Source organism: Thalassophryne amazonica, chromosome 10, assembly GCF_902500255.1.
Source record: "Thalassophryne amazonica chromosome 10, fThaAma1.1, whole genome shotgun sequence".
NCBI classification, from domain to species: Eukaryota; Metazoa; Chordata; class Actinopteri; order Batrachoidiformes; family Batrachoididae; genus Thalassophryne; species Thalassophryne amazonica.
The window spans coordinates 93,097,752-93,111,143 of NC_047112.1; positions in this window are offsets into that span (position 1 = coordinate 93,097,752).

The window sequence follows — 13,392 nt, forward strand, 5'->3', positions numbered from 1 at the left end:
CACTCGTTCTTATCATGTCTTTGCATGACTACATTTGTATTTTCTACCACTTTACGCATTTTAGTGTTTTTCAGTTATTTTTTTCTTGTTCAGTGAGAGAAATCTAGTCTCTGTTGATCTTTAACAAGTGTATCAAAGTCAGGCTGAATGTCTGAGGTGGAGATTAGAAGCACAGAAAGACTGCCTTCTTTCATCTGCGAAATGTGGCGAGGATTCCTCCCATCCTGTTTATGGCTGAGGCTGAGACTTTTCTACATGCGTTTATTTCTTCCAGACTGGATTATTGTAATGCTTTATTTTCTGGCCTGCCGCAGTCTAGCATTCGAGGACTTCAGTTGGTACAGAATGCTGCTGCCAGACTTTTGACACAAAGTAGGTTTGACCACATTACTCCCATTCTGGCATTCCTTCATTGGCTACCGGTTTCTGCCAGATCGGATTTTAAAGTTTTATTGTTGGTTTATAAAATTGTTCATGGACTGGCAACTTCCTACCTGGCGGACTTGGTTAAGCCCTACGTACCTGCGCGGCCCTTGCTTTCGCAGGGCTTCTGTGTGTTCCGAGGATGAACAAGAAGTCGGGGGTATAGAGCCTTCTCCTACCGTGGTCAGACTCTTTGCAACGATCTACCTGCTGTTATTAGGCAGTCTGACATGAAGATTTTTAAATCAAGACTGAAGACCCACTTTTTTAGACTGTCTTATCATTGATTTAATCTGTTTGTTTGCTTTGTAATTTCTTTTTATTTTACTGTGTTTTATCTTGTGCTTTTCTTTCTTTTAATTTTGATCTTGGATTAATTTGTGTTGTGAATTGTGTGAAGCGCCTTGGGGCGACTTTGTCATGAGTTGGCGCTATATAAATTAATAAATTGAAATTGAATTGAATCAACATTCAGCATCCACCTCTCTTTTTGGCATGAGCGGACATTTTTCAGGAGCAGTACACATAAGACTTCAAAATAAAAGCAATGCGGTTTTAGTTAAGTCATAAAGACCCGGTTACACGGCACACGATAACAGCAGAATGGAGACAAATTCAAACAGCCACAAACCATTGGGAAAAGGTGGATTAATGATCCTGCACCTTTTTCTTCACTCAAAACCTGTGCACCAAGAGTGCATGAGTGTGAAAATGAAACACGATCATGAGACTGAAAGCAGGAATAAAACCAAACTGTCTCCGGAGCCGGACCCATGACCCCGTCCATCAACTCCATCGCTGTTCCCATGGATAGTTCCTCGTGGATTACGTGAACGTAACGTGCCAGGCTGTGTGGCATGCATTATGCAATTGTGCCATGCCAGGCTCTGTGGCATACATTACACGATGGCACTGTGCCAGGCTGTGTGGCGTGGAGCAATCGCTCTGTGCCAGGCTCTGCTATACACCAGGGGATGTGTACGCAGTCACAAACGGCTTGGGAGGTGGACGAAGTCACCCGCAACACAAACTTGATAGAATAGTAAATATTTTATTCTCTAATTTCCAAGTATTTGCAGGCCGGTCCAAGTCAGCCAGAGGGCCAGATGTGGCCCGCGGGCCGTAAAATGCCCATGTTTACTCTAAGGAATATTTGTGCTGAATTTGGTGTTTGTTTCACCATTTGAAAGATCGCTCTGTAAAGATTCTATTATCTGCTGCATTATTTAGCTCAACTAGTCTGGGGAAAGAGTGGTATTTCAAATCAAATCAATTTCATTTATATAGCGCCAAATCACAACAAACAGTTGCCCCAAGGCACTTCATATTGTAAGGCAAAGCCATACAATAATTACGGAAAAACCCCAACTGTCAAAACGACCCCCTGTGAGCAAGCACTTGGCGACAGTGAGAAGGAAAAACTCCCTTTTAACAGGAAGAAACCTCCAACAGAACCAGGCTCAGGGAGGGGCAGTCTTCTGCTGGGACTGGTTGGGGCTGAGGGAGAGAACCAGGAAAAAGACATTTGTTTAATATGCGCATTGAATGACATATCCTGATCAAAAATGACTCCAAGATTTCTCAGTTTTACTAGAGGTCAGGGTAATGCCATCCAGAGTAAGGATCTGGTTAGACACCATGTTTCTAAGATTTGTGGGGCCAAGTACAATAACTTCAGTTTTATCTGAGTTTAAAAGCAGGAAATTCGAGGTCATCCATGTCTTTGTCTGTAAGACAATCCTGCAGTTTAGCTAATTGGTGTGTGTCCTCTGGCTTCATGGATAGATAAAGCTGAGTATCATCTGCGTAACAATGAAAATTTAAGCAATGCTGTCTAATAATACTGCCTAAGGGAAGCATGTATAAAGTGAATAAAATTGGTCCTAGCACAGAACCTTGTGGAACTCCATAATTAACCTTAGTCTGTGAAGAAGATTCCCCATTTACATGAACAAATTGTAATCTATTAGATAAATATGATTCAAACCACCGCAGTGCAGTGCCTTTAATACCTAGGCATGCTCTAATCTCTGTAATAAAATTTTATGGTCAACAGTATCAAAAGCAGCACTGAGGTCTAACAGAACAAGGACAGAGATGAGTCCACTGTATGAGGCCATAAGAACATCATTTGTAACCTTCACTAATGCTGTTTCTGTACTATGATGAATTCTAAACCCTGACTGAAACTCTTCAAATAGACCATTCCTCTGCAGATGATCAGTTAGCTGTTTTACAACTACCCTTTCAAGAATTTTTGAGAGAAAAGGAAGGTTGGAGATTGGCCTATAATTAGCTAAGATAGCTGGGTCAAGTGATGGCTTTTTAAGTAATGGTTTAATTACTGCCACCTTAAAAGCCTGTGGTACATAGCCAACTAATAAAGACAGATTGATCATATTTAAGATAGAAGCATTAATTAATGGTAGGGCTTCCTTGAGCAGCCTGGTAGGAATGGGGTCTAATAGACATGTTGATGGTTTGGAGGAAGTAACTAATGAAAATAACTCAGAACAATCGGAGAGAAAGAGTCTAACCAAATACCGGCATCACTGAAAGCAGCCAAAGAGAACGATATGTCTTTGGGATGGTTATGAGTAATTTTTTCTCTAATAGTTAAAATTTTATTAGCAAAGAAAGTCATGAAGTCATTACTAGTTAAAGTTAAAGGAATACTCGGCTCAATAGAGCTCTGACTCTTTCTCAGCCTTGCTACAGTGCTGAAAAGAAACCTGGGGTTGTTCTTATTTTCTTCAATTAGTGATGAGTAGTAAGATGTCCTAGCTTTACGGAGGGCTTTTTATAGAGCAACAGACTCTTTTTCCAGACTAAGTGAAGATCTTCTAAATTAGTGAGACGCCATTTCCTCTCCAACTTACATGTTATCTGCTTTAAGCTGCGAGTTTGTGAGTTATACCACGGAGTCAGGCACTTCTGATTTAAGGCTCTCTTTTTCAGAGGAGCTACAGCATCCAAAGTTGTCCTCAATGAGGATATAAAACTATTGACGAGATAATCTATCTCACTCACAGAGTTTAGGTAGCTACTCTGCCCTGTGTTGGTATATGGCATTGGAGAACATAAAGAAGGAATCAGATCCTTAAACCTAGTTACAGCGTTTTCTGAAAGACTTCTACTGTAATGAAACTTATTCCCCACTGCTGGGTAGTCCATCAGAGTAAATGTAAATGTTATTAAGAAATGATCAGACAGAAGGGGGTTTTCAGGGAATACTGTTAAGTCTTCAATTTCCATACCATAAGTCAGAACAAGATCTAAGGTATGATTAAAGTGGTGGGTGGACTCATTTACATTTTGAGCAAAGCCAATCGAGTCTAACAATAGATTAAATGCAGTGTTGAGGCTGTCATTCTCAGCATCTATGTGGATGTTAAAACTGCCCACTATAATTATCTGAGTTAAGCACTAAGTCAGACAAAAGGTCCGAAAATTCACAGAGAAACTCACAGTAACGACCAGGTGGACGATAGATAAGGCCTCTACTGGTGGTTGGCTCTCACTGCGGTATTGTATCACTTCCTGTTCCGGAGCACAGCGGTGTTTTTCTGTATCTGTTAGCTGTTTAATCTGCGCAGTTAGATTGATCTAGTTATCTAGATTACGATTTGAGAAGCACTCCTTCTGCTGAATCACCTCTAAATTATTTACACATTATTCACTTTGCGTGTTTTTAGGAATCCGCTAGCTTAGCGTAGCTACTAGCTCTTAGCCGATTTAGCATGGCGGCTTCTCCTGTCTCTCCCGCACTTTTCTGCTCTGGGTGTGAAATGTTTAGTTATTCCTCGGCCTCCTTTAGCAGTAACGGTACTTGTAATAAGTGTAGCTTATTCGTAGCTTTGGAGGCCAGGCTGGGCGAATTGGAGACTCGGCTCCGCACCGTGGAAAATTCTACAGCTAGCCAGGCCCCTGTAGTCGGTGCGGACCAAGGTAGCTTAGCCGCCGTTAGTTACCCCCTGGCAGATCCCGAGCAGCCGGGAAAGCAGGCTGACTGGGTGACTGTGAGGAGGAAGCGTAGCCCTAAACAGAAGCCCCGTGTACACCGCCAACCCGTTCACATCTCTAACCATTTTTCCCCACTCGACGACACACCCGCCGAGGATCAAACTCTGGTTATTGGCGACTCTGTTTTGCGAAATGTGAATTTAGCGACACCAGCAACCATAGTCAATTGTCTTCCGGGGGCCAGAGCAGGCGACATTGAAGGAAATTTGAAACTGCTGGCTAAGGCTAAGCGTAAATTGGTAAGATTGTAATTCACGTCGGCAGTAATGACACCCGGTTACGCCAATCGGAGGTCACTAAAATTAACATTAATCGGTGTGTAACTTTGCAAAAACAATGTCGGACTCTGTAGTTTTCTCTGGGCCCCTCCCCAATCAGACCGGGAGTGACATGTTTAGCCGCATGTTCTCCTTGAATTGCTGGCTGTCTGAGTGGTGTCCAAAAAATGAGGTGGGCTTCATAGATAATTGGCAAAGCTTCTGGGGAAAACCTGGTCTTGTTAGGAGAGACGGCATCCATCCCACTTTGGATGGAGCAGCTCTCATTTCTAGAAATCTGGCCAATTTCTTAAATCCTCCAAACCGTGACTATCCAGGGTTGGGACCAGGAAGCAGAGTTGTAGTCTTACACACCTCTCTGCAGCTTCTCTCCCCCTGCCATCCCCTCATTACCCCATCCCCGTAGAGACGGTGCCTGCTCCCAGACTACCAATAACCAGCAAAATCTATTTAAGCATAAAAATTCAAAAAGAAAAAATAATATAGCACCTTCAACTACACCACAGACTAAACAGTTAAATGTGGTCTATTAAACATTAGGTCTCTCTCTTCTAAGTCCCTGTTGGTAAATGATATAATAATTGATCAACATATTGATTTATTCTGCCTTACAGAAACCTGATTACAGCAGGATGAATATGTTAGTTTAAATGAGTCAACACCCCCGAGTCACCACTAACTGTCAGAATGCTCGTAGCACGGGCCGGGGTGGAGGATTAGCAGCAATCTTCCATTCCAGCTTATTAATTAATCAAAACCCAGACAGAGCTTTAATTCATTTGAAAGCTTGACTCTTAGTCTTGTCCATTCAAATTGGAAGTCCCAAAAACCAGTTTTATTTGTTATTATCTATCGTCCACCTGGTCGTTACTGTGAGTTTCTCTGTGAATTTTCAGACCTTTTGTCTGACTTAGTGCTTAGCTCAGATAATTATAGTGGGCGATTTTAACATCCACACAGATGCTGAGAATGACTGCCTCAACACTGCATTAATCTATTATTAGACTCTATTGGCTTTGCTCAAAAAGTAAATGAGTCCACCCACCACTTTAATCATATCTTAGATCTTGTTCTGACTTATGGTATGGAAATAGAAGACTTAACAGTATTCCCTGAAAACTCCCTTCTGTCTGATCATTTCTTAATAACATTACTCTGATGGACTACCCAGCAGTGGGGAATAAGTTTCATTACACTAGAAGTCTTTCAGAAAGCGCTGTAACTAGGTTTAAGGATATGATTCCTTCTTTATGTTCTCTAATGCCATATACCAACACAGTGCAGAGTAGCTACCTAAACTCTGTAAGTGAGATAGAGTATCTCGTCAATAGTTTTACATCCTCATTGAAGACAACTTTGGATGCTGTAGCTCCTCTAAAAAAGAGAGCTTTAAATCAGAAGTGCCTGACTCCGTGGTATAACTCACAAACTCGTAGCTTAAAGCAGATAACCCATACGTTGGAGAGGAAATGGCGTCTCACTAATTTAGAAGATCTTCACTTAGCCTGGAAAAGAGTCTGTTGCTCTATCAAAAAGCCCTCCGTAAAGCTAGGACATCTTTCTACTCATCACTAATTGAAGAAAATAAGAACAACCCCAGGTTTCTTTTCAGCACTGTAGCCAGGCTGACAAAGAGTCAGAGCTCTATTGAGCTGAGTATTCCATTAACTTTAACTAGTAATGACTTCATGACTTCTTTGCTAACAAAATTTTAACTATTAGAGAAAAAATTACTCATAACCATCCCAAAGACGTATCATTATCTTTGGCTGCTTTCAGTGATGCCGGTATTTGGTTAGACTCTTTCTCTCCGATTGTTCTGTCTGAGTTATTTTCATTAGTTACTTCATCCAAACCATCAACATGTTTATTAGACCCCATTCCTACCAGGCTGCTCAAGGAAGCCCTACCATTATTACTGCTTCGATCTTAAATATGATCAATCTATCTTTGTTAGTTGGCTATGTACCACAGGCTTTTAAGGTGGCAGTAATTAAACCATTACTTAAAAAGCCATCACTTGACCCAGCTATCTAGCTAATTATAGGCCAATCTCCAACCTGCCTTTTCTCTCAAAAATTCTTGAAAGGGTAGTTGTAAAACAGCTAACTGATCATCTGCAGAGGAATGGTCTATTTGAAGAGTTTCAGTCAGGTTTTAGAATTCATCATAGTACAGAAACAGCATTAGTGAAGGTTACAAATGATCTTCTTATGGCCTCGGACAGTGGACTCATCTCTGTGCTTGTTCTGTTAGACCTCAGTGCTGCTTTTGATACTGTTGACCATAGAATTTATTACAGAGATTAGAGCATGCCATAGGTATTAAAGGCACTGCGCTGCGGTGGTTTGAATCATATTTGTCTAATAGATTACAATTTGTTCATGTAAATGGGGAATCTTCTTCACAGACTAAAGTTAATTATGGAGTTCCACAAGGTTCTGTGCTAGGACCAATTTTATTCACTTTATACATGCTTCCCTTAGGCAGTATTATTAGACGGTATTGCTTAAATTTTCATTGTTACGCAGATGATACCCAGCTTTATCTATCCATGAAGCCAGAGGACACACACCAATTAGCTAAACTGCAGGATTGTCTTACAGACCTAAAGACATGGATGACCTCTAATTTCCTGCTTTTAAAACTCAGATAAAACTGAAGTTATTGTACTTGGCCCCACAAATCTTAGAAACATGGTGTCTAACCAGATCCTTACTCTGGATGGCATTACCCTGACCTCTAGTAATACTGTGAGAAATCTTGGAGTCATTTTGATCAGGATATGTAATTCAAAGCGCATATTAAACAAATATGTAGGACTGCTTTTTTGCATTTACGCAATATCTCTAAAATCAGAAAGGTCTTGTCTCAGAGTGATGCTGAAAAACTAATTCATGCATTTATTTCCTCTAGGCTGGACTATTGTAATTCATTATTATCAGGTTGTCCTAAAGTTCCCTAAAAAGCCTTCAGTTAATTCAAAATGCTGCAGCTAGAGTACTGACAGGGACTAGAAGGAGAGAGCATATCTCACCCATATTGGCCTCTCTTCATTGGCTTCCTGTTAATTCTAGAATAGAATTTAAAATTCTTCTTCTTACTTATAAGGTTTTGAATAATCAGGTCCCATCTTATCTTAGGGACCTCGTAGTACCATATCACCCCAATAGAGCGCTTCGCTCTCAGACTGCAGGCTTACTTGTAGTTCCTAGGGTTTGTAAGAGTAGAATGGGAGGCAGAGCCTTCAGCTTTCAGGCTCCTCTCCTGTGGAACCAGCTCCCAATTCAGATCAGGGAGACAGACACCCTCTCTACTTTTAAGATTAGGCTTAAAACTTTACTTTTGCTAAAGCTTATAGTTAGGGCTGGATCAGGTGACCCTGAACCATCCCTTAGTTATGCTGCTATAGACGTAGACTGCTGGGGGGTTCCCATGATGCACTGTTTCTTTCTTTTGCTCTGTATGCACCACTCTGCATTTAATCATTAGTGATCGATCTCTGCTCCCCTCCACAGCATGTCTTTTTCCTGGTTCTCTCCCTCAGCCCCAACCAGTCCCAGCAGAAGACTGCCCCTCCCTGAGCCTGGTTCTGCTGGAGGTTTCTTCCTGTTAAAAGGGAGTTTTTCCTTCCCACTGTAGCCAAGTGCTTGCTCACAGGGGGTCGTTTTGACCGTTGGGGTTTTACATAATTATTGTATGGCCTTGCCTTACAATATAAAGCGCCTTGAGGCAACTGTTTGTTGTGATTTGGCGCTATATAAAAAAATTGATTGATAACAACAAATAAAACTGGTTTTTGGGACTTCCAATTTGGATGGACAAGACTAAGAGACAAGCTTTCAAATGAATTAAAGCTTTGTCTGGGATTTTTGATTAATTAACAAGTTGAAGTGTAAGATTGCTGCTAATCCTCCGTTAGTGTGACTCGGGGGTGTTGACTCATTTAAACTAACATATTTATCCTGCTGTAACCAGGTTTCTGTAAGGCAGAATAAATCAATATGTTGATCAATTATTATATCATTTACTAACAGGGACTTAGAAGAGAGAGATCTAATGTTAATAGACCACTTTTAACTGTTTTAGTCTGTGGTGCAATTGAAGGTGCTATATTATTTTTTCTTTTTGAATTTTTATGCTTAAATAGATTTTTGCTGGTTATTGGTGGTCTGGGAGCAGGCACCTTCTCTATGGGGATGGAGTAATGAGGGGATGGCAGGGGGAGAGAAGCTGCAGAGAGGTGTGTAAGACTACAACTCTGCTTCCTGGTCCCAACCCTGGATAGTCACGGTTTGGAGGATTTAAGAAAATTGGCCAGATTTCTAGAAATGAGAGCTGCTCCATCCAAAGTGGGATGGATGCCGTCTCTCCTAACAAGACCAGGTTTTCCCAGAAGCTTTGCCAATTATCTATGAAGCCCACCTCATTTTTTGGACACCACTCAGACAGCCAGCAATTCAAGGAGAACATGCGGCTAAACATGTCACTCCCGGTCCGATTGGGGAGGGGCCCAGAGAAAACTACAAAGTCCGACATTGTTTTTGCAAAGTTACACACCGATTCAATGTTAATTTTAGTGACCTCCGATTGGCGTAACCGGGTGTCATTACTGCCGACGTGAATTACAATCTTACCAAATTTACGTTTAGCCTTAACCAGCAGTTTCAAATTTCCTTCAATGTCGCCTGCTCTGGCCCCCAGAAGACAATTGACTATGGTTGCTGGTGTCGCTAACTTCACATTTCTCAAAACAGAGTCGCCAATAACCAGAGTTTGATCCTCGGTGGGTGTGTCGTCGAGTGGGGAAAAATGGTTAGAGATGTGAACGGGTTGGCGGTGTACACGGGGCTTCTGTTTAGGACTACGCTTCCTCCTCACAGTCACCCAGTCAGCCTGCTTTCCCGGCTGCTCGGGATGTGCCAGAGGGAAACTAACGGCGGCTAAGCTACCTTGGTCCGCACTGACGACAGGGGCCTGGCTAGCTGTAGGATTTTCCACGGTGCGGAGCCGAGTCTCCAATTCGCCCAGCCTGTCCTCCAAAGCTACGAATAAGTTACACTTATTACAAGTACCATTACTGCTAAAGGAGGCCGAGGAATAACTAAACATTTCACACCCAGAGCAGAAAAGTGCGGGAGAGACAGGAGAAGCCAACATGCTAAACCGACTAACAGCTAGTAGCTGCGCTAAGCTAACGGATTCCTAAAAACACGCAAAGTGAATAATGTGTAAATAATTTAGAGGTGATTCAGCAGAGGGAGTGCTTAGTTAAGGCACGTGAAGATTACACTATGAAACAAATCGTTATCTAGTTAACTAGATCAATCTAACTGCGCAGATTAAACAGCTAACAGATACAGAAAAACACCGCCGTGCTCCGGAACAGGAAGTGATACAATACCACAGAGAGCCAACCACCAGTAGAGGTACAGTTCAGTACCTCTACTGGTGGTTGACCTCTACAGTTCAGTTGGTAAGAAACAACACAAACTTGGTTTATTTGCCAATTTATTTCATTAAAGTGATTGTAAAAACCTCAAAACTGAGGTTATAAAATGAATGTAGAAAAACAAAATTATTGGCAGACGAGTGTATAATAATTTAGTAAATCTAAAGTAATTTAAAGTGCAAACAATAAGCATTAAATAACTTCAATGTCATATCTGCATAAATTAATCAGTTGTATAAATAACTTTATTTAAATACTTCAAGAAAAATATTGATAGATGGTCTGAAACAAAAAAATGTAAGTGGTAGAATAAATGTGTATACATTCCAAGCTACTGTATACCCATTACCTTACAAAAAAAGTGTTCTTTAAAGGTGGTAGGCTGAGGAGAAAACTGATGTAATGTCCTCGAAGACTGAGGACTAAATTTACCAAATCTGCAATATTATCAAATGCAGCAGTTTTTTTTATGCACATACATACATATATATATATATATATATATAATAAAATTAACACAAATGAGGAACCATGGAACTTATCCGTTACTGCTGACACCATGTCTTCCACACCTGAACCAATCAAAGCCAGGACATTTTGGTGTGTATCTCATTGCATGTTCCATCGCACTGGTGCATCAGTCTTGAGGTCCCAAAGGCTGGAGGAGGGCAAAGGTATGCCTGGCTGCAGCAGACAGAATAGATGGTAAATTCTGAGAGGTGGGTATGGATCTGTCTGTCTGTCTGGCCTGGTTGTCATCCAGGTCAGTTCTGTAGTGTACTGAAAGCAGCAAAACATGGCACTGGTGCATGCTCCCAGACCTAATCTCACCTGACCATCAAGACAAAAAACAAAAACTTAATTTCTATCAAGTTACAATTAGAATTCTTTTCCTTTCAAACCTAAAAAGAAGCAAACTAAAGCATGTTTTTAAACTGAAGAAACTGTGCTCTGGTGCCCCTCTGTTTCCCATCCTGATGGGGCACGTAATCGTGTGAACTTTGTCCCTTTGCTCAGTCGCTGAGCGGACAGCCTCAGAGTCTACCAACAGGGAAACAGTAGCAGAAATGAATTAAAAACTCAGCTCAGAGTAGCGCAGAAACCGCTGTATGTCAATGTCAACCCCCAAAAAACACTCATCCAATCAACGTGGTATTTTTCTAGATTGCCACGTGTTTGGTGAAATAGCAAGCGGTATTCTGAGTAAATCTACAACAGCTTAGCCAATCATGTTCAGAGGCGGGACAACAACGCCAAACCTACTTATTGGAATGATTCATCTCTGGATCACTCATCACCACTGCATGGGGCGAGCGAAGCTGCCGAGCAGCCATGTTACCACTCCCTTCGTATGTGGACGTTAGTTGAGGCACTATGTACACTACAGCATATGTTCTTTACATGTAAATGAGTGTTAAAATGGTCTGGAATAGTCAGTAACAGAATTCTGGCGTTTTCTATCACTTTTTCCACAGCAGTCGTTAAATTCCAAGCACAAAAAGACAGCTAGAGCAGAAACTGCTCTCAGCTTCTTCACAAGAAAGAGGACTTAGGAAGCAGATGAGGATCCAATAAAGGTGCAAATGAACCATTGGGTATTTCAGACCAAAGAAAGTCATGTTTGAAGAGGAATGAGTTTCAATTTGTTTACAATTTGTGCTTGCGTCCAAAGCTTCCAAACCCAACTGTTTCACAAACCAGCACTTTTTAGCACTTCGTTAGCATGTGCAGCTAGCTGCTATACAATGTTACTGTTTGGAATAAAAAATGAAAGCTTCATTACGTGAACTGTCCTAAACTAATAATGCATTCAAGGTCACTGTCAAAAGTTAAGTTGGAAACTTCAGAGTGCGGAAACCCGTGTTCACTTGAACTTTCAAAACAATTTGGGTGCACACAATCAGAATCTGAATTTATTCGCCAATATACAAAAATACAAGGAATTTGACTCCGGTTTGAACTTTACTCTCACTGTACGAGCATGTATAAATATACCTTAAACAATAAATAATTCACAGTAAAAATGTGCAAGGGAGAAACAGACTGTTGGGTAAAGTGTAATGCACGGACCCACAACAGGGGGCGCAAATGAACGGTCAATAGATAATCCAATAAATACAATTTATTGCAGCAAAAGTGCACAACAGGTCAAATACTGTTTTTAGATAGTCAATCACAAGATACAATGAGTGACGTGTGGGGCAGGCCCGAGGGTAGGAGATGCTATCCAGAGAAGAGCCGGGGCCCACCAGGTTCCGCCGCCAACGAAGATCTAGCAGTATACTGAAGCCGCCAAGTCCCCGAGTCCCCAGGTGGCCTCTGCTTCCAGCTGTCAGATCCGGTACTGCTGGCAGGAACAAAAACAGGTTAAGGGTGGGTGTGTGGACACCCAGTAAGCAGTCAGCAAAATAAGTTCTCACTGTAGTAGGGTGGGAAAACACCTCCACCACCTACACAGGAAACACAGTTTGTGAAGAGCCTGAGCCGGTTTGGAGTGAGGGGTGAAGACGTCACTCCTCCATTAACCACAACACCCAGCTCCCAGCTGGCAGTAGTAGACAGGAACTCCTGCAACACTCAGAAAAAAGAGAACTTGTGCGTACGGCACAGTCAAAATGGCTGAGAGGTTACCTGAGAGGTAAGCTGATATCTCGGCAGAGATGTGGTGTCTCCTCCAGTCTTTTATGGGATGGGATGGTGATGAGATGATTTCTGACAGCTGTTAGTCCTGGCTCCTGGGTGGTGACTGCGCTCTCTGGTGCCTGAAACCCGACAACAGGCAGGGCGCCCTTTAGTGTTGGCCAGCAGGTACCTCCTCTTCTGGCGGCCCACACAACAGGACCCCCTCAACGGGCGCCTCCTGGCGCCCGACCCGGCTTGTCGGGGTGTCGCTAGTAGAACTCGGCCAGGAGGGCCGGGTCCAGGATGAAGCTCCTCTTCACCCAGGAGCGTTCTTCAGGTCCGTAACCCTCCCAGTCTACCAGATATTGGAGACCCCGACCCCTCCGGCGAACATCCAGGAGCCTGCGGACAGTCCATGCAGGCTCGCCGTCGATGATGCGGGCAGGAGGCGGCGCAGGTCCGGGGGTGCAAGGTCCGAGGTGTGGTATGGTTTAATCTTGGAGACATGAAAAACAGGATGGATCGCAGTGAAGCTGAGAGTTTCAGCTTCACTGCGGCTGGACTGATGATTTTGGTGATCCTAAATGGTCCGAT